Genomic DNA, 20,377 nt, shown 5'->3' with positions numbered 1-20,377 from the left:
GGAGAGCGGGGGCTCTGGCCGAATATTAAGCCAAGGGAGGGACCAGCCACCGGGGACGGGAGGACCAGGGTAGAGGCCCCTCCGCCGACCCACCCGGCCGGCGGAGGCGCTGACCCTCGTCCCGAATGGATTGTTTCCGGCCAAGTCCCCGGGACGGGACACTGCGCGCCGCCGCCGGCCGGCGGGTGGTCCCCGGCTGTTCAGCCCTGGGGAAGGGGCAGCCCGCCTCCGACTATTAAGCCCGGAGAGCGGGGGCTCCGGCCGAATATTAAGCCTGGGGAGAAACCAGCCACCGGGGACGGGAGGACCAGGGGAGAGGCTCCTCCGCCGACCCACCCGGCCGGCAGAGGCGCTGACCCTCGTGCCGAACGGATTGTCCCCGGCCAAGTCCCCGGGACGGGACACTGCGCACGCTGCCGGCCCCCGGCTGTTCAGCCCTGGGGAAGGGGCAGGCCGCCTCCGACTATTAAGCCCGGAGAGCGGGGGGCTCCGGCCGAATATTAAGCCCAGGAAGCGACCAGCCACCGGGGACGGGAGGACCAGTGGAGAGGCCCCTCTGCCGACCCACCCGGCCGGCGGAGGCGCTGACCCTCGGTTCCCGTATGAATGGTCGACCATGTTATGGTCGACAGTCATTAGGTCGACCACTATTGGTCGACATTGACATGGTCGACATGGACACATGGTCGACACATTAAAATGGTCGACACATGAAAGGTCGACATATGAAAAGGTCGATGCGAGTTTTTTAACTTTTTTTGGTGTCGTTTTTTGCGTAAAGTGACTGGGAACCCCAATTAGTGCACCGCGTCCCCTCGCATGGCTCGCTTCGCTCGCCATGCTTCGGGCATGGTGCCTTCGCTTCGCTCGGCACACTTTACCGTTCCAATCGTAGTCCATGTGGATCGTAAAGTATGGAAAAGTTCCCCAAAAGAAAAAAAAGTTAAAAAACTCATGTCGACCTTTTCATGTGTCGACCTTTCATGTGCCGACCATTGTCACGTGTCGACCATGTGTCCATGTCGACCATGTGAATGTCGACCAATAGTGGTCGACCTAATGACTGTCGACCATAACATGGTCAACCATGTGAACGGATACCCTGACCCTCGTGCCGAACGGATTGTCCCCGGCTAAGTCCCCGGGACGGGACACTGCGCGCGCCGCCGGCCCACGACTATTAGGCCCAGAGAGCGAGGGCTCCGGACGAATATTAAGCCCAGGTAGGGACAAGCCACCGGGGATGGGAGGACCAGGGGAGAGGCTCCTCTGCCGACCCACCTGGCTGGCGGAGGCGCTGACCCTCGTGCCGAACGGCTTGTCCCCGGCTAAGTCCCCAAGACGGGACACTGCGCGCGCCGCCGGCCCCGCCGGCCGGCGGGTGGTCCCCGGCTGTTCAGCCCTGGGGAAGGGGCAGCCCGCCTCCGACTATTAAGCACGGAGAGCGGGGGCTCCGGCCGAATATTAAGCCCAGGGAGAAACAAGCCACCGGGGACGGGAGGACCAGGGAAGAGGCTCCTCCGCCGACCCACCCGGCCGGTAGAGGCGCTGACCCTCATGCCGAACGGATTGTCCCCGGCCAAGTCCCTGGGACAGGACACTGCGCATGCCGCCGGCCCCGCCGGCCGGCGGGTGGTCCCCGGCTGTTCAGCCCTGGGGAAGGGGCAGGCCGCCTCCGACTATTAAGCCCAGAGAGCGGGGGCTCCGGCCGAATATTAAGCCCAGGGAGAAACCAGCCACCGGGGACGGGAGGACCAGGGGAGAGGCTCCTCCGCCGACCCACGTGGCCGGCAGAGGCGCTGACCCTCGTGCCGAACGGATTGTCCCCGGCCAAGTCCCCGGGACGGGACACTGCACACGCCGCCGGCCCCGCCGGCCGGCGGGTGGTCCCCGGCTGTTCAGCCCTGGGGAAGGGGCAGGCCGCCTCCGACTATTAAGCCCGGAGAGCGGGGGCTCCGGCCGAATATTAAGCCCAGGGAGGGACCAGCCACCGGGGACGGGAGGACCAGGGGAGAGGCCCCTCCGCCGACCCACCCGGCCACGGAGGCGCTGACCCTCGTGCCGAACGGATTGTCCCCGGCTAAGTCCCCGGGACGGGACACTGCGCGCGCCGCCGGCCCACGACTATTAGGCCCAGAGAGCGAGGGCTCCGGCCGAATATTAAGCCCAGGTAGGGACAAGCCACCGGGGATGGGAGGACCAGGGGAGAGGCTCCTCTGCCGACTCACCTGGCTGGCGGAGGCGCTGACCCTCGTGCCGAACGGATTGTCCCCGGCCAAGTCCCGAGACGGGACACTGCGCGCACCGCCGGCCCCGCCGGCCGGCGGGTGGTCCCCGGCTGTTCAGCCCTGGGGAAGGGGCAGCCCGCCTCCGACTATTAAGCCCAGAGAGCGGGGGCTCCGGCCGAATATTAAGCCCAGGGAGAAACCAGCCACCGGGGACGGGAGGACCAGGGGAGAGGCTCCTCCGCCGACCCACCCGGCCGGCAGAGGCGCTGACCCTCGTGCCAAACGGATTGTCCCCGGCCAAGTCCCCGAGACGGGACACTGCGCGCCCTGCAGGCCCCGCTGGCCGGCGGGTAGTCCACGGCTGTTCAGCTCTGGGGAAGGGGCAGGCCGCCTCCGACTATTAAGCCCGGAGAGTGAGGGCTCCAGCCGAATATTAAGCCCAGGGAGGGACCAGCCACCGGGGATGGGAGGACCAGGGGTGAGGCCCCTCCGCCGACCCACCCGGCCGGCGGAGGCGCTGACCCTCGTGCCGAACGGATTGTCCCCGGCCAAGTTCCCGGGACGGGACACTGCACGCGCCGCCGGCCCTGCCGGCCGGCGGGTGGTCCCCGGCTGTTCAGCCCTGGGGAAGGGGCAGCCCGCCTCCGACTATTAAGCCCGGAGAGCAGGGGCTCCGGCCGAATATTAAGCCCAGGAAGGGACCAGCCACCGGGGACGGGAGGACCAGGGGAGAGGCCCCTCCGCCGACCCACCCGGCCGGCGGAGGCGCTGACCCTCGTGCCGAATGGATTGTCCCTGACCAAGTCCCTGGACGGGACACTGCACGCGCCGCCGGCCCCGCCGGCCGGCGGGTGGTCCCCGGCTGTTCAGCCCTGGGGAAGGGGCAGCTCGCCTCCGACTATTAAGCCCGGAGAGCGGGGGCTCCGGACGAATATTAAGCCCAGGGAGGGACCAGCCACCGGGGACGGGAGGACCAGGGGAGAGGCCCCTCCACCGACCCACCCGGCCGGCGGAGGCGCTGACCCTCGTGCCGAACGGATTGTCCCCGGCCAAGTCCCCGGGACGGGACACTGCGCACAGCAGGCGAGCAAGAAGCGGGTGGCCGGCGGGTGGTCCCCGGCTGTTCAGCCCTGGGGAAGCGGCAGCCCGCCTCCGACTATTAAGCTCGGAGAGCGGGGGCTCCGGACGAATATTAAGCACAGGGAGGGACCAGCCACCGAGGAATGGAGGACCAGTGGAGAGGCCCCTTCGCCGACCCACCCGGCTGGCGGAGGCGCTGACCCTCGTGCCGAACGGATTGTTCCCGGCCAAGTCCCCGGGACGGGACACTGCGCACAGCAGGCGAGCAAGAAGCTTCGGGTGCGAGGGCACGGGACGTCCCATATGCCCACCCCCGCAGTCAGCCAAATTTTGACTGATTTGGTGGCGTTTGGTCATAATTTCAGAGATTGTAGCTCAGGCTCCTCTAGTTTCTCAGCTTTACACGTGCAGCAAATGTTTGATCTTATAGTTACTCTCTTATAGAGAAGTTCAATGGTGACAACACATCATCAGTAGGCCGACACAAACTTAACCACCAGCGCCCAATATCTCAACCTGACACCAAAGTGAGAAATTATGACAGCGGACCCCCCCCCCACCTCCAAGGTGAAGGGGTTACGAAAACCTCGCACAGCGATGACATTCAACCATGGCCAATAAGTAAAGGAACCAGCAAACCTCAGAACCCTGCAGTCACCATCACCAACCTGCAGGGCCTGTCACACACCCCACCACCTAAGTGGGGAAAGTGGTAGCTATCACTCCTCTCCAGAATGGAGAGGAGTACGGACAACCTCAATCGAGAGCCCCCTACCGTGCCACTCACCCACAAGCAGGCATCGGGGAATCCAGCAGCCCTCTGGATCTTGCAGTGATGCGGGAGGAATCTTCAGACGGGGCGTAGGAGCGGCCAGTGGAAGTGACACCTCCGACCAACATCATCCGCACTGCGGAGCCTGTCCCGCACCACGCCGCCTAAGGTGGGCGAGGGCGGCTGTCAGCTCCCCCCCTCCGGGATGGAGGGGGGGGGGAAAGACATCCTCAATCCATCCCTGACCTGTGCCGCTCGGCCGCCAGCAGGCATTGGGGAATCCGGCAGCCCTCTGGATCCTGCAGGGATGCAGGGGGAGGCTGCAGACAGGGCAGAGGAGCGGCCGGTGGAGGTGACACCTCCGGCCGACATCACCGCACTGCAGAGCCTGTCCTGCACCCCCGCCGCCTAAGGGGGGACGAGGGTGGTTATCACCCCACCTCCAAGATGGAATAGGAACTGACAACCTCCCGCGACAGCCCCCAGCCATACCGCTCACTCAGCCTCGAGCAAGCATCGGGGAATCCGGCAGCCCTCCGGATCCTGCAGTGATACGGGGGAGACTGCAGGTGGTGCAACGGCCAGTGGAGGATACCCCTCCGGCCGACATCACCGCCCTGCGGAGCCTGTCCCGCACCCCACCGCCTAAGGTGGATGAGGGTGGCTGTCACCTCCCCTCCTCCGGGATGGAGGGGGGGCAGACATCCTCAATCCATCCCCAACCCGTGCCGCTCGGCCGCCAGCAAGCATTGGGGAATACGGCAGCCCTCCGGATCCTGCGGTGATGTGGGGGGAGGCTGCAGACAGGGCGGAGCAGAGACCGGTGGAGTTGACCCCTCCGGCCGACATCACCGCCCTGCGGAGCCTGTCCCGCACCCCCGCCGCCTAAGGGGGGACGAGGGTGGTTATCACCCCACCTCCGAGATGGAATAGGAACTGACAACCTCCCGCGACAGCCCCCAGCCATACCGCTCACTCAGCCTCGAGCAAGCATCGGGGAATCCGGCAGCCCTCCGGATCCTGCAGTGATGCATGGGGAGACTGCAGGCGGTGCAACGGCCAGTGGAGGATATCCCTCCGGCCGACATCACCGCCCTACGGAGCCTGTCCCACACCCCGCCGCCTAAGGTGGACGAGGGTGGCTGTCACCTCCCCCCTTCCGGGATGGAGGGGAGGGGCAGACATCCTCAATCCATCCCCGACCCGTGCCACACGGCCGCCAGCAAGCATTGGGGAATCCGGTGGCCCTCCGGATCCTGCGGTGATGCAGGGAGAGGCTGCAGACAGGGCGGAGCAGCGACCGGTGGAGTTGACCCCTCCAGCCGACATCACCGCCCTGCGGAGCCTGTCCCACACCCCGCCGCCTAAGGTGGACGAGGGTGGCTGTCACCTCCCTCCCTCCGAGATGGAGGGGGGGCAGACATCCTCAATCCATCCCCGACCCTTGCCGCTCGGCCGCCAGCAAGCATTGGGGAATCCGGCAGCCCTCCGGATCCTGCGGTGATGCGGGGGGAGGCTGCAGACAGGGCGGAGCAGCGACCGGTGGAGTTGACCCCTCCGGCCGACATCACCGCCCTGCGAAGCCTGTCCCGCACCCCGCCGCCTAAGGTGGATGAGGGTGGCTGTCACCTCCCCTCCTCCGGGATGGAGGGGGGGCAGACATCCTCAATCCATCCCCGACCCGTGCCGCTCGGCCGCCAGCAAGCATTGGGGAATACGGCAGCCCTCCGGATCCTGCGGTGTTGCGGGGGGAGGCTGCAGACAGGGCAGATCAGCGACCGGTGGAGTTGACCCCTCCGGCCGACATCACCGCCCTGCAGAGCCTGTCCCGCACCCCCGCCGCCTTAGGGGGGACGAGGGTGGTTATCACCCCACCTCCGAGATGGAATAGGAACTGACAACCTCCCGCGACAGCCCCCAGCCATATCGCTCACTCAGCCTCGAGCAAGCATCGGGGAATCCGGCAGCCCTCCGGATCCTGCAGTGATGCGGGGGGAGACAGCAGGCGGTGCAACTGCCAGTGGAGGATACCCCTCCGGCCGACATCACCACCCTGCGGAGCCTGTTCTGCACCCCGCCGCCTAAGGTGGACGAGGGTGGGTGTCACCTCCCCCCCTCCGGGATGGAGGGGGGGAAGACATCCTCAATCCATCCCCGACCCGTGCCACTCGGCCGCCAGCAAGCATTGGGGAATCCGGCAGCCCTCCGGATCCTGCGGTGATGCGGGGGGAGGCTGCAGACAGGGCGGAGCAGCGACCGGTGGAGTTGACCCCTCCGGCCGACATCACCGCCCTGTGGAGCCTGTCCTGCACCCCGCCACCTAAGGTGGACGAGGGTGGCTGTCACCTCCACCCATCCGGGATGGAGGGGGGGCAGACATCCTCAATCCATCCCCGACCCGTGCCGCTCGGCCGCCAGCAAGCATTGGGGAATCCAGCAGCCCCCCGGATCCTGCGGTGATGCAGGGGAAGGCTGCAGACAGGGCGGAGGAGCAGCCCCCAGCTGTGCCACTCAGCTGAGGGCAAGCATTTTGGGTTACAGCAGCCCTCCAGATTCTGCGTTGATGCGGAAGGCTACTGGCAGGATCAACAAGGTAGCTCTCGGTAGCCAGCGGTGACAGGGGGTGAGCCAGCCGCCATCTCGAAAGCAGCAGGAAACCCCACAGAGAAGAAGGAGCCACACACCAAGCAGGCACCAGCAAGAGGAGTAGGCCCGGTGGATGGCCATCAGTGCGTGCCAAGTGAGAAGTTCAGAGTCAGATGGACAGTGGGGCCCGCTCTGCATGGTGCCCAGGCACCAGTGCACATTGAACAGCCCCCAGATAAAGGGGGACAGCACCCACTCGATCTCACATTTTTCTCCTCACCCGACAACCCGTTCACTAGGAAACCAGTGCAAGCCGCCCTGGGGGACAGTTTGGGTAAGCAGTGATTTAAAAAGGTCACCTCAGGCCTCCCAACCCAGATCCCCGCCGGTCGAGGCGAGTGTGAGCCGTCTGCCCCCAGGGAACCCCGCTGCCCCCAACCCACCACATCCCAATCTACACCTCACTGGTTTCATCTTGTCCCGGGGGGGTGAAAGGGTGTAAAAGGTTCATATCGTAAAGGGCTGTGCCACTCTCCGGGATACCGTCAATGATACATGGGTAGTCCCAGGCCCACTCAGTGTGCAGCTTCCACTGGATCCCTCCAAAGGGGCCTCCCACTCTCCCTTTTTCTACTGACGGATTCCAGCCAGCTTTGCTCAGAGCCTGTGCTTCTCTCTCATGCCATACGAGACTCCCCTTTCTTGCACACTTTCTATCTCACTCTACCTCCATCCTGTCTGGCTCTTCTCTCCGCAGGGCCCCACAGCTGAACCCTTCCGTGCAGCCACCTGCGGCCATTGACAGACCGCATCATTGGTTCATGGTGGCACTTGTGCAGTTCCCAGGAAATCATGTGCTCCACCAGGGTCCAATGGTGAGCTTTGCTAGGTGATGGGGACGCTTCCCCAGCACCCCTGGTGTTGTCAGGCACCTGCTGGGCTGATAAACAGAGCAGACCATACTGACTGGAGTCAGAAATAAGGCCCACCCAGCTCTGGCCAAGAGCACTGGGCGGACATTTGGGGACTAGTAAACCCTTACAGTGGAGGGTTTCCAGGCACGCCGTGGGCAGAAGGAGGGCCTTGTTCGCCTGGAGCTGGCCGGGACCCCTGGGTTCCGGCCAAGCGAATGGCCCTCCCCGCCGGGGCGCAGGGAGCCACATCGATCGGGTTTGCAGGACAAAGAAAAGAGGACCTTCTATCGAGTACCCATCTTTTCCCGGCTGGACTCTGTTCTCATCCTGTGAATCTCTCAGCTGGGTTCTCTTGGACTTAGCAGGACAGGTGATGCGCGTGACACTTTTGCAGTACACTCTCCTATTTTCCCCAGGCTCTTGGAACCACTCCCAGCCTGAGGGTTCAGCCATACACACTCATCAGCATGACTTCCACGAATTGCAGTACCCAGTTCAGCACACGGGGGGCGCTGCTCCCAGGCATAGGGAGCCAGGCCAAGCCCTGTCCGCAGGCTCCAACCGATGCCCGGAGGAGCCCCATTTCAGCCTCGGAGGGGAGACTGGAAGTCCCGGTGGGACTGCACTTCCCCCATCTGCCACAGGGGGGCGCTGCACCAGGTTAGAGGGAGCCGGGCCAAGCCCGGTCCCCAGGCTCCAACTGATGCCCGGAGGAGCCCCATTTTGGCCTCGGATGGGAGGTCGGAGGAACGGGAGACTGGAAGTCCAGGTGGGACTGCGCTTCCCCTGTCTGCCACAGGGGGGCGCTGCACCAGGGGAGAGGGAGCCGGCCCAAGCCCGGTCCGCAGGCTCCAACCGATGCCCTGAGGAGCCCCATTTCAGCCTCGGAGGGGAGATCGGAGGAACGAAAGACTGGAAGTCCCGGTGGGACTGCACTTCCCCCATCTGCCACAGGGGGGCGCTGCACCAGGTGAGAGGGAGCCGGGCCAAGCCCGGTCCCCAGGCTCCAACCGATGCCCTGAGGAGCCCCATTTCAGCCTCGGAGGGGAGATCGGAGGAACGAAAGACTGGAAGTCCCGGTGGGACTGCACTTCTCCCATCTGCCACAGGGGGGCGCTGCACCAGGTGAGAGGGAGCCGGGCCAAGCCCGGTCCCCAGGCTCCAACCGATGCCCTGAGGAGCCCCATTTCAGCCTCGGAGGGGAGATCGGAGGAACGAAAGACTGGAAGTCCCGGTGGGACTGCACTTCCCCCATCTGCCACAGGGGGGCGCTGCACCAGGTGAGAGGGAGCCGGCCCAAGCCCGGTCCGCAGGCTCCAACCGATGCCCTGAGGAGCCCCATTTCAGCCTCGGAGGGGAGATCGGAGGAACGGGAGACTGGAAGTCCCTGTGGGACTGCACTTCCCCCATCTGCCACAGGGGGGCGCTGCACCAGGTGAGAGGGAGCCGGGCTAAGCCCGGTCCCCAGGCTCCAACCGATGCCCTGAGGAGCCCCATTTCAGCCTCGGAGGGGAGATCGGAGGAACGAAAGACTGGAAGTCCCGGTGGGACTGCACTTCCCCCATCTGCCACAGGGGGGCGCTGCACCAGGTGAGAGGGAGCCGGGCCAAGCCCGGTCCCCAGGCTCCAACCAATGCCCGGAGGAGCCCCATTTTGGCCTCGGAGGGGAGGTCGGAGGAACGGGAGACTGGAAGTCCCGGTGAGACTGCGCTTCCCCCGTCTGCCACAGGGGGGCGCTGCGCCAGGGGAGAGGGAGCCGGTCCAAGCCCGGTCCGCGGGCTCCAACCGATGCCCGGAGGAGCCCCATTTCGGCATCGGAGCTCTGGCTGGGTTGCCTCTGAAAGGGAAGACCTCTCTCTATTGTTCAGCCTGTATCCAGTCTCTGAGCTCCAAGGCATTTTTGTCACAGATCCTTATCTGCAGTTCTAGCCTCTCAGCCACATCACCATCCCCTGAGGATCTGGCCATATCAATATGCCCGAGGGGTTCTTTTCAGGGTAGCAGATCGGGTGGAGCGCACGTCATTCTAGTGGGCCATGCTCAGATTTTACCCTAGCTCCTGGAAACGTGTCCAGGCACGAGGGATACACGTCCACACTCATTTGGGGGAGTTCCAGAATGGGAAATTCAACACTTTTTATTGAGATAAGTCGAATAGCTCCTCTCCAGCGCCCGTGAAAATTGTAAGAAGGGCCCGGCTAGAGCCCGTACTGGGGAAAGTGGGAGGGGGCACGTGCGGCGCCCCCCATTGGCCGCTGGGTGGAACTGCAGCGGGCCCCAAAAATTATGGGAAGGCACCCCGGGTGCCCAAAATTACGGGGAGGTGCCCTGACTGCTGCTCCTGCAGGGGGCAGAGGGAGGGGGCACGCGCGGTGGCCGCCGGGTGGAACTGCAGCGGGGCCCCAAAATTATTGGAAGGCGCCTCTGGTCCCCAAAATTATGTGGAGGCACCCTGTCTGCTGCTACTGCAGGGGGGCAGATGGAGGGGGCACGCGCGGTGGCCGCCGGGTGGAACTGCAGTGGGGCCCCAAAATTATTGGAAGGCGCCTCGGGTCCCTAAAATTATGTGGAGGCGCCCTGTCTGCTGCTCCTGCAGGGGGCAGAGGGAGGGGGCACACGCGGTGGCCGCCGGGTGGAACTGCAGCGGGGCCCCAAAATTATTGGAAGGCGCCTCGGGTCCCCAAAATTATGTGGAGGCACCCTGTCTGCTGCTCCTGCAGGGGGGCAGATGGAGGGGGCACACGCGGCACCCCCCGGTGGCCGCTGGGCAGAACTGCAGCGGGGCCCCAAAAATTATGGGAATACACCCCGGGTCCCCAAAATTACGGAGAGGCGCCCTGACTGCTGCTCCTGCAGGGGGCAGAGGGAGGGGGCACGTGCGGCACCCCGGTGGCTGCCGGGTGGAACTGCAGCGGGGCCCCAACCTTATTGGAAGGCGCCCCGGGTCCCCAAAATTATGGGGAGGTGCCCTGTCTGCTGCTCCTGCAGGGGGCAGATGGAGGGGGCACGTGCGGTGCCCCCCGGTGGCTGCTGGGCGGAACTGCAGCGGGGCCCCACAATTATTGGAAGGCGCCTCAGGTCCCCAAAATTATGGGGAGGCGCCCTGTCTGCTGCTCCTGCAGGGGGCAGATGGAGGGGGCACGCGCGGCACCCCCCGGTGACCGCCGGTCAGAACTGCAGCGGGGCCCCAAAATTATTGGAAGGTGCCCCGGGTCCCCAAAATTATGGGGAGGCGCCCTGTCTGCTGCTCCTGCAGGGGGCACGCGCGGCACCCCCCGGTGGCCGCTGGGCAGAACTGCAGCGGGGCCCCAAAAATTATGGGAATGCACCCCGGGTCCCTAAAATTACGGAGAGGCACCCTGACTGCTGCTCCTGCAGGGGGCAGAGGGAGGGGGCACGTGCGGTGCCCCCGGTGGCTGCCGGGTGGAACTGCAGCGGGGCCCCAAAATTTTTGGAAGGTACCCCGGGTCCCCAAAATTATGGAGAGGTGCCCTGTCTGCTGCTCCTGCAGGGGGCAGATGGAGGGGGCACGTGCGGCGCCCCCCGGTGGCTGCTGGGCAGAACTGCAGCGGGGCCCCAAAAATTATTGGAATGCACCCCGGGTCCCCAAAATTATGGAGAGGCGCCCTGGCTGCTGCTCCTGCAGGCGGGAGATGGAGGGGGCACGTGCGGTGCCCCCCGGTGGCCGCCGGGCAGAACTGCAGCAGAGCCCCAGAATTATTGGATGGCGCCCCGGGTCCCCAAAATTACAGGGAGGCGCACTGTCTGCTGCTCCTGCAGGGGCACACATGGCACCCCCTGGTGGCCACCGGGTGGAACTGCAGTGGGGTCCCAAAATTATTAGAAGGCCCCCGGGTCCCCAAAATTACAGGGAGGCACCCTGTCTGCTGCTCCTTAAGGGAAAGGGGGAATGCGCGGCACCCCCGGTGGAACTGCAGTGGGCCCCTAAAATATATAAATCTATATTTTTTTAGAGAACCAATCAGTTGCTTTAACACATAATCTGCATTGCACACACATACACACAGTATGGTCTGGCAAATGTGATTCTCGAGGACATGCCCGATTTTGATGCTGGGTAGTTGGGACATGCCCTTACTATCACCTCCTGGGGTCTGACTTGTGGGGACCTCATTTCAGGTCCCCACCATGTTGAAAGTCCCACCAGTGTTGGTGTGCTGTCCGGTCTGTGTCCCCATAAGGATAGGAATACGAGTGCACACACACACACACACACACACACACACACACACACACACACACACTCTGTCTCTGATTCCCTTCACTTACCTAACAAAATCTGTCAGGCCGGTTCTGTAGCAGCTTCTCCTCTGACATACTGTACAGCAGCCCTGTTCACTTAGGGTGGGATGTACTAAAGGTAAAATTTGTCCAAAATCCCGTTTTCTGATTATGGCCACATTTCCCTTATGTATTATGGGGGTCATTCCGAGTTGTTCGCTCGCAAGCTGCTTTTAGCAGCTTTGCACACGCTAAGCCGCCGCCTACTGGGAGTGATTTTTAGCATATTAAAATTGCGAACGAAAGATTAGCAGAATTGCGAATAGACACTTCTTAGCAGTTTCTGAGTAGCTCCAGACTTACTCGGCATCTGCGATCAGTTCAGTGCTTGTCGTTCCTGGTTTGACGTCACAAACACACCCAGCGTTCGCCCAGACACTCCTCCGTTTCTCCAGCCACTCCCGCGTTTTTCCCAGAAACGGTAGCGTTTTTTCGCACACTCCAATAAAACGGCCAGTTTCCGCCCAGAAACACCCACTTCCTGTCAATCACATTACGATCACCAGAACGAAGAAAAAACCTTGTAATGCCGTGAGTAAAATTCCTAACTGCATAGCAAATTTACTTGGCGCAGTCGCACTGCGGACATTGCGCATGCGCATTAGCGACTATTCGCTCCGTTGCGACAAAAAAATAACGAGCGAACAACTCGGAATGACCCCCAATGCCCAGCAATGTGGTGGGTAACTCCATCTTTGGGTTCTTTCTGCAATGTGCTCTGAGAGGGAGCCAATCAGATCCCTCCCAGCAATCCCACCCCCCATATACCCACAGCCGCCGCATCCCTCTGATGAAACCTGGAAACGCTGGCATCGCAAATGACACCTTTTATCAGAATAGCTGTTCTGTTGCATATGTTACTACATATGAAACTGATATCAATGTGAATTGTTGTGGAGTGTACTGCCATAGGTTAGTACAGCCCGCCCTCAGACCTGTATATAGCTCCACCCCCTCAGTCCTGTGTAGCTCCGCTTCTTTTCAGGCACTGATCACTGATGCTTTCAAAAAGGGGTGGGTTGGCACTTCTGGCGCCACTGCCTGTCATATAGTTTGATAGGTGCAGCGGCAACTGACAGCAACAATAGATAGCAGCAGGGTAGCAGAGTGGGGATAGCGCTTTGCAGCCTAGCGCCTCCCTACTTTGCATACTCTGCTAAGCGTGTTGCGCCGGCCCTGGGGATTGTAAGTAGTATCATTCCTGGCTCACCTCCTGTTATGTTATATTGGGATTTTCAACTTTGGATTGCTGGGGCGGTGCTGTGATTAGGGGATTAACTGTGAATTTTGGTCATTACTACAACTTGTACCATGCCCCCTTCAGGGGGGGTTAGGTGGTCCGGGGGCAAACGTGTTGTGTGGTAGAGTCACCAACCTTACTGGAAACTGGGAGACTCCCGCCTCTCACCACAAATAGAGAGCATCCTGGCAGTACTGAGGGACAGGTCACATGTGAACAACAGTGGCGTAACTAGAAATGTTGCTTCCACAAGCAAAATAAGTTTCCGCCCCCCCCCCCATAGCCATTTCAAAAGTAATGAATTTGCCCTCCAATAAAGGGGCGTGGCCTCACTGGAAGAGGCATGGTATTGCAGGACAAGACTACCTTATACCCCAGTTTTGCAACCTGCTCGCACAGACCACCACAGGAAAAAAAATTCCTGATTGATGCCCCAAATAATTCTTACATTATTTGTCATTTTTTGTCCTTATAGTAATGCCCCTTACACATTATGTCACACACCGCAATGCCCATTACACATTATGCCACACACCGCAATGCCCATTACACATTATACCTCAAACCGTAATGCTCCTTACACATTATGCCACACACTGCAATGCCTGTGATACATCATGCCACACACTGCAATGCCTGTGATACATTATGCCACACACCACAATGCCTGTGATACATTATGCCACACACCACAATTCCTGTGATACATTATGCCACACACCACAATGTCTGTGATACATTATGCCACACACCACAATGCCTGTGATACATTATGCCACACACCACAATGCCTGTGATACATTATGCCACACATAATGTAGGGTTAGGGCTAGGGTGCAGGGAAGGGAAGGGTATGGTTAGGTACCGGGGAGGGAGGGTTAGGTTTCGGCACTTAGAAGTGGAGGTTAGGGTTAGGCACCAGGCGGGGAGGGTTAGGTTTAGGCAGCGGGGAAGGGAGAGTTAGGGCCACCGGAGAGGGTTAGGGTTAGGCACCACCGGGGAAGGGCTAGGTTTATGCACCCACAGGGGAGGGTGAGGGTAGGAGGCAGGGGATGGTCGGGAGTCCACTGTCAGTATTCTGACTGCCAGCATCCTGTCCATCGGGATATCATACTGTTCCCGTTCATGATAATGACCTATGCATGTAGAGGACCTAATTCTGAGCCCAACACAAGTCCAAAAGAGGGCACATCTAGTAGCAATTGTTAGAAAACACTTGGTCCGCACTTTGATGGAGGGTCTGTACGCGACCGGTTCACTCTGACCATGAAATGGGAATTTCTGGCAGTCAACCTTCAGGTGGAAAAGCACCCTGCAGCCAGTGTCACTGCTGCATTCTTTGGCTGCTCCAGACACACAGCCTGTACTCAGCACCTACAGCATCCTGAGGATGCTCCCGCGGTGCTGCTGTTGTTCACAGCACTGGCAAACCCTCTCCATCGGCATAATATCATGACATGATGTAATTAGGGTCTGTGTCCACCACAGGATTCCCAGAAGCCCTGGCAACAAACACATCCAGGAGATCCATTTCATGGGAGTGTCGTAGTATCGCCTTGCACATGTAGCCATGGTTCCATGCTATATGAGGTGTGCATTTGGAGGTGGGAAGACTGTTTCTGATGTATCCTATGCACCCAGCATGGGGGGTAATTCCAAGTTGATCGCAGCAGGATTTTTGTTAGCAATTGGGAAAAACCATGTGCACTGCAGGGGAGGCAGATATAACATGTGCAGAGAGAGTTAGATTTGGGTTTGGTGTGTTCAATCTGCAATCTAATTTGCAGTGTAAAAATAAAGCAGCCAGTATTTACCCTGCACAGAAATAAAATAACCCACCCAAATCTAACTCTATCTGCACATGTTATATCTGCCTCCCCTGCAGTGCACATGGTTTTGCCCAACTGCTAAAAAAAATCCTGCTGCGATCAACTTGGAATTACCCCCATGGTGTATGTGTAATTGGCAATACTAATACTAATTAGAGATGTGCACCGGACATTTTTCGTGTTTTGTGCTTTGGTTTTGGATTCGGTTCCACGGCCGTGTTTTGGATTCGGACACGTTTTGGCAAAACCTCCCTGAAAATGTTGTCGGATTCGGGTGTGTTTTGGATTTGGGTGGTTTTTTTTTTCAAAAAACCCTCAAAAACAGCTTAAATCATAGAATTTGGGGGTAATTTTGATCCCATAGTATTATTAACCTCAATAACCATAATTTCCACTCATTTCCAGTCTATTCTGAACCCCTCACACCTCACAATATTATTTTTAGTCCTAAAATTTGCACCGAGGTCGCTGGATGACTAAGCTAAGCAACCCAAGTGGCCGGCACAAACACCTGGCCCATCTAGGAGTGGCACTGCAGTGTCAGACAGGATGGCACTTAAAAAAATTGGTCCCAAACATCACATGATACAAAGATAAATTAAAGAAAAAAAGAGGTGCAAGATGGAATTGTCCTTGGGCCCTCCCACCCACCCTTATGTTGTATAAACAGGACATGCACACTTTAACAAACCCATCATTTCAGCGACAGGGTCTGCCACACGACTGTGACTGAAATGACTGGTTGGTTTGGGCCCCCACCAAAAAAGAAGCAATCAATCTCTCCTTGCGCAAACTGGCTCTACAGAGGCAAGATGTCCACCTCCTCCTCATCCTCCGATTCCTCACCCCTTTCACTGTGTACATCCCCCTCCTCACAGATTAATAATTCGTCCCCACTGGAATCCACCATCTCAGGTCCCTGTGTACTTTCTGGAGGCAATTGATGGTGAACGTCTCCACGGAGGAATTGATTATAATTCATTTTGATGAACATCATCTTCTCCACATTTTGTGGAAGTAACCTCGTACGCCGATTGCTGACAAGGTGACCGGCTGCACTAAACACTCTTTCAGAGTACACACTGGAGGGGAAGGGGGGGGCAACTTAGGTAAAATAAAGCCAGTTTATGCAAGAGCCTCCAAATTGCCTCTTTTTCCTGCCAGTATACGTATGGACTGTCTGACGTGCCTACTTGGATGCGGTCACTCATGTAATCCTCCACCATTCTTTCAATGGTGACAGAATCATATGCAGTGTCAGTCATCGTTGGCAGGTCCTTCAGTCCGGATCAGATGTCAGCACTCACTCCAGACTGCCCTGCATCACCGCCAGCGGGTGGGCTCGGAATTCTTAGCCTTTTCCTCGCAGCCCCAGTTGCGGGAGAATGTGAAGGAGGAGCGGTTGACGGGTCACGTTCCGCTTGAGTTGACAAGTGTCTCACCAGCAGGTCTTTGAACATCTGCAGACTTGTGTCTGCCAGAAAGAGAGATACAACGTAGGCTTTAAACCTAGGATCGAGCACGGTGGCCAAAATGTAGTGCTCTGATTTCAACAGATTGACCACCCGTGAATCCTGGTTAAGCGAATTAAGGGCTCCATCCACAAGTCCCACATGCCTAGCGGAATCGCTCCGTTTTAGCTCCTCCTTCAATCTCTCCAGCTTCTTCTGCAAAAGCTTGATGAGGGGAATGACCTGACTCAGGCTGGCAGTGTCTGAACTGACTTCACGTGTGGCAAGTTCAAAGGGTTGCAGAACCTTGCACAATGTTGAAATCATTCTCCACTGCGCTTGAGTCAGGTGCATTCCCCCTCCTTTGCCTATATCGTAGGCAGATGTATAGGCTTGAATGGCCTTTTGCTGCTCCTCCATCCTCTGAAGCATATAGAGGGTTGAATTCCACCTCGTTACCACCTCTTGCTTCAGCTGATGGCGGTGCAGGTTCAGGAGTGTTTGCTGGTGCTCCAGTCTTCGGCACGCAGTGGCTGAATGCCGAAAGTGGCCCGCAATTCTTCGGGCCACCGACAGCATCTCTTGCACGCCGCTGTCGTTTTTAAAAAAATTCTGCACCACCAAATTCAATGTATGTGCAAAACATGGGACGTGCTGGAATTTGCCCACATGTAATGCACGCACAATATTGGTGGCATTGTCCGATGTCACAAATCCCCAGGAGAGTCCAATTGGGGTGAGCCATTCTGCGATAATGTTCCTCAGTTTACGTAAGAGGTTGTCAGCTGTGTGCCTCTTATGAAAAGCGGTGATACAAAGCGTAGCCTGCCTAGGAACGATTTGGCGTTTGTGAGATGCTGCTACTGGTGCCGCCGCTGCTGTTCTTGCTGCGGGAGGCAATACATCTACCCAGTGGGCTGTCACAGTCATATAGTCCTTAGTCTGCCCTGCTCCACTTGTCCACATGTCCGTGGTTAAGTGGACATTGGGTACAACTGCATTTTTTAGGACACTGGTGAGTCTTTTTCTGACGTCTGTGTACATTCTCGGTATCGCCTGCCTAGAGAAATGGAACCTAGATGGTATTTGGTACCGGGGACACAGTACCTCAAACAATTCTCTAATTCCCTGTGAATTAACGGTGGATACCGGACACATGTTTAACATCAACGCAGCTGCCAAGACCTGAGTTATCCGCTTTGCAGCAGGATGACTGCTGTGATATTTCATCTTCCTCGCAAAGGACTGTTGGACAGTCAATTGCTTACTGGAAGTAGTACAAGTGGTCTTCCGACTTCCCCTCTGGGATGACGATCGACTCCCAGCAGCAACAACAGCAGCAGCGCCAGCAGCAGTAAGCGTTACACTCAAGACTGCATCGGAGGAATCCCAGTTAGGACAGGACTCGTCAGACTTGCCAGTGACATGGCCTGCAGTACTATTGGTTTTCCTGTATAATGAGGAAATTGACACTGAGGGAGTTGGTGGTGTGGTTTACAGGAGCTTGGTTACAAGAGGAAGGGATTTAGTTGTCAGTGGACTGCTTCCGCTGTCACCCAAAGTTTTTGAACTTGTCAATGACTTTTGATGAATGAGCTCCAGGTGACGTATAAGGGAGGATGTTCCTAGGTGGTTCACGTCCTTACCCCTACTTATTACAGCTTGACAAAGGCAACACACGGCTTGACACCTGTTGTCCGCATTTCTGTTAAAATAATTCCACACCGAAGAGGTGATTTTTTTTTGTAATTTGACCAGGCATGTCAATGGCCATATTCGTCCCACGGACAACAGGTGTCTCCCTGGGTGCCTGACTTAAACAAACCACCTCACCATCAGACTCCTCCTTGTCAATTTACTCCTCAGCGCCAGCAGCACCCATATCCTCATCCTGGTGTACTTCAACAGTGACATCTTCAATTTCACTATCAGGAACTGGACTGCGGGGGCTCCTTCCAGCACTTGCAGGGGGCGTGCAAATGGTGGAAGGCGCCACCTCTTCCCGTCCAGTGTTGGGAAGGTCAGGCATCGCAACCGACACAATTGGACTCTCCTTGGGGATTTGTGATTTAGAAGAACGCACAGTTCTTTGCTGTGCTTTTGCCAGCTTAAGTCTTTTCACTTTTCTAGCGGGAGGATGAGTGCTTCCATCCTCATGTGAAGCTGAACCACTAGCAATGAACATAGGCCAGGGCCTCAGCCGTTCCTTGCCACTCCGTGTCGTAAATGGCATATTGGCAAGTTTACGCTTCTCCTCAGACGCTTTTAATTTAGATTTTTGGGTCATTTTACTGAACTTTAGTTTTTTGTATTTTACATGCTCTCTACTATGACATTGGGCATTGGCCTTGGCAGACGACGTTGATGGCATTTCATCGTCTCAGCCATGACTAGTGGCAGCAGCTTCAGCACGAGGTGAAAGTGGATCTTGATCTTTCCCTATTTTACCCTCCACATTTTTGTTCTCCATTTTTTAATGTGTGGAATTATATGCCAGTAATATATCAATAGCAATGGCCTACTCTACTGTACTATATATGTATACTGTTGGTCACCAAAATGCTGCACTGTAATACTATATATACTGCTCACAAAAATGCCGCACAGATATGGAATGGATACGTGCAGTGACACAGAGCTGCAAGATACAGCAATGGCCTACTGTACACAACTATATACTGTTGGGTCACCAAAATGCTGCATTGTAATATATATATATATATATATATATATATATACATACATACATATACACATACATACTGCTCACAAAAATGCCGCACAGATATGGAATGGATACTTGCAGTGACAAAGAGCTGCAAGATACAGCAATGGCCTACTGTACTGTACTACTATAATTATTATATACTGGTGGTCCCCAGTCCCCACAATGCAGCACACTGAGCACAGATATGGAGCGTTTTCAGGCAGAGAGCGTAGATATTTGCAGCACACTGAGCACAGATATTTGCAGCACACTGAGCACAGATTACGGAGCTTTTCAGTGAGAGAACGCAGCCACGTCCTCTCCGTTCAATCTCCAAAGCACGAGTGAAAATGGCGGCGACGCGTGGCTCCTTATATAGAATACGAATCTCGCGAGACTCCGACAGCAGGATGATGACGTTCGGGCGCGTTCTGGTAGACCGAGAAAGGCGGGAAGATCCAAGGCTGCCTCGGAACCGTGTAAAATGGGTGAAGTTCGGGGGGGTTCGGATCTCAAGGAACCGAACCCCTCATCTCAAATACTAATGTTGACAGTTATGACTGCAGATGAAAACACACTGGGCGGTCCAACAGTATGCATGAAGCTGTATGGATTAGAGAAGGGTACAGACCCCCATGTTTTGGTTTTGGTTATAAATCATTGTCATGTTTTGACAAAATCACCCTGAATGGTTTTGAATAGCTTTCGAATTGTTAAAAGCTGCTAAAACCATTGTATTTGCAACTGTCTTGTTCCTACAGTATTATTAACAGTATTAATAGCATACATTTTGACCACTTCACAGCTCACAATATAATTTTTTGCTAAACTAGGCGACAGAGCAGTGGCACAAGCAGGATGAGGTCAGTATCCCGACAGTCAGAATGCAGTCAGCAGGATCCTGAAGATCAGAATCCCAATGGAACATGCCGGTAAGTATGGGGGTATAGGGTTAGGTACTAGGTGAGAGCATTAGAGTTAGGTTTCAGAGGTGGGGGATGTTTGGGTTAGACTGCAGGGGAAGGGGGAAGATAGGGTCAGGCTGCGGGATGGGATGGTTAGGGTTATGCTGTGGTGAGGGGACGATTACGGTTAGGCTGAAGAAAGGGTTAGACATAGGGGTAGGGTTTAAATACTTACCAGGATCCATCAGGATTTTGAATGTTGGGATGCAGCTGTCGGCATTCCTGACCGTTGGATTTCTCACTGCTGGGATTTCGTACCCAACCCGCACAAACACAGTTTAACAGACTATAGCACATCAATGA

The 20,377-nt window shown here is 57.4% G+C and overlaps 1 long non-coding RNA gene across 1 annotated transcript in view; it reads left to right on the top strand.

Annotated features, from left to right (window-relative positions):
• LOC134928448 (uncharacterized) overlaps positions 1 to 20,035 on the top strand; it is a 215,854-nt gene extending 195,819 nt beyond the window's left edge. The window contains exon 3 of the long non-coding RNA XR_010177927.1: positions 19,943 to 20,035. This is a non-coding gene — a long non-coding RNA (uncharacterized LOC134928448). The remainder of the gene's footprint in view (positions 1 to 19,942) is intronic.
• The last annotated feature ends 342 nt before the right edge of the window (positions 20,036 to 20,377 follow it).

This window comes from Pseudophryne corroboree, chromosome 5 (assembly GCF_028390025.1).
Source record: "Pseudophryne corroboree isolate aPseCor3 chromosome 5, aPseCor3.hap2, whole genome shotgun sequence".
NCBI lineage: Eukaryota > Metazoa > Chordata > Amphibia > Anura > Myobatrachidae > Pseudophryne > Pseudophryne corroboree.
This window is presented reverse-complemented; position numbering and strand designations above follow the sequence as displayed.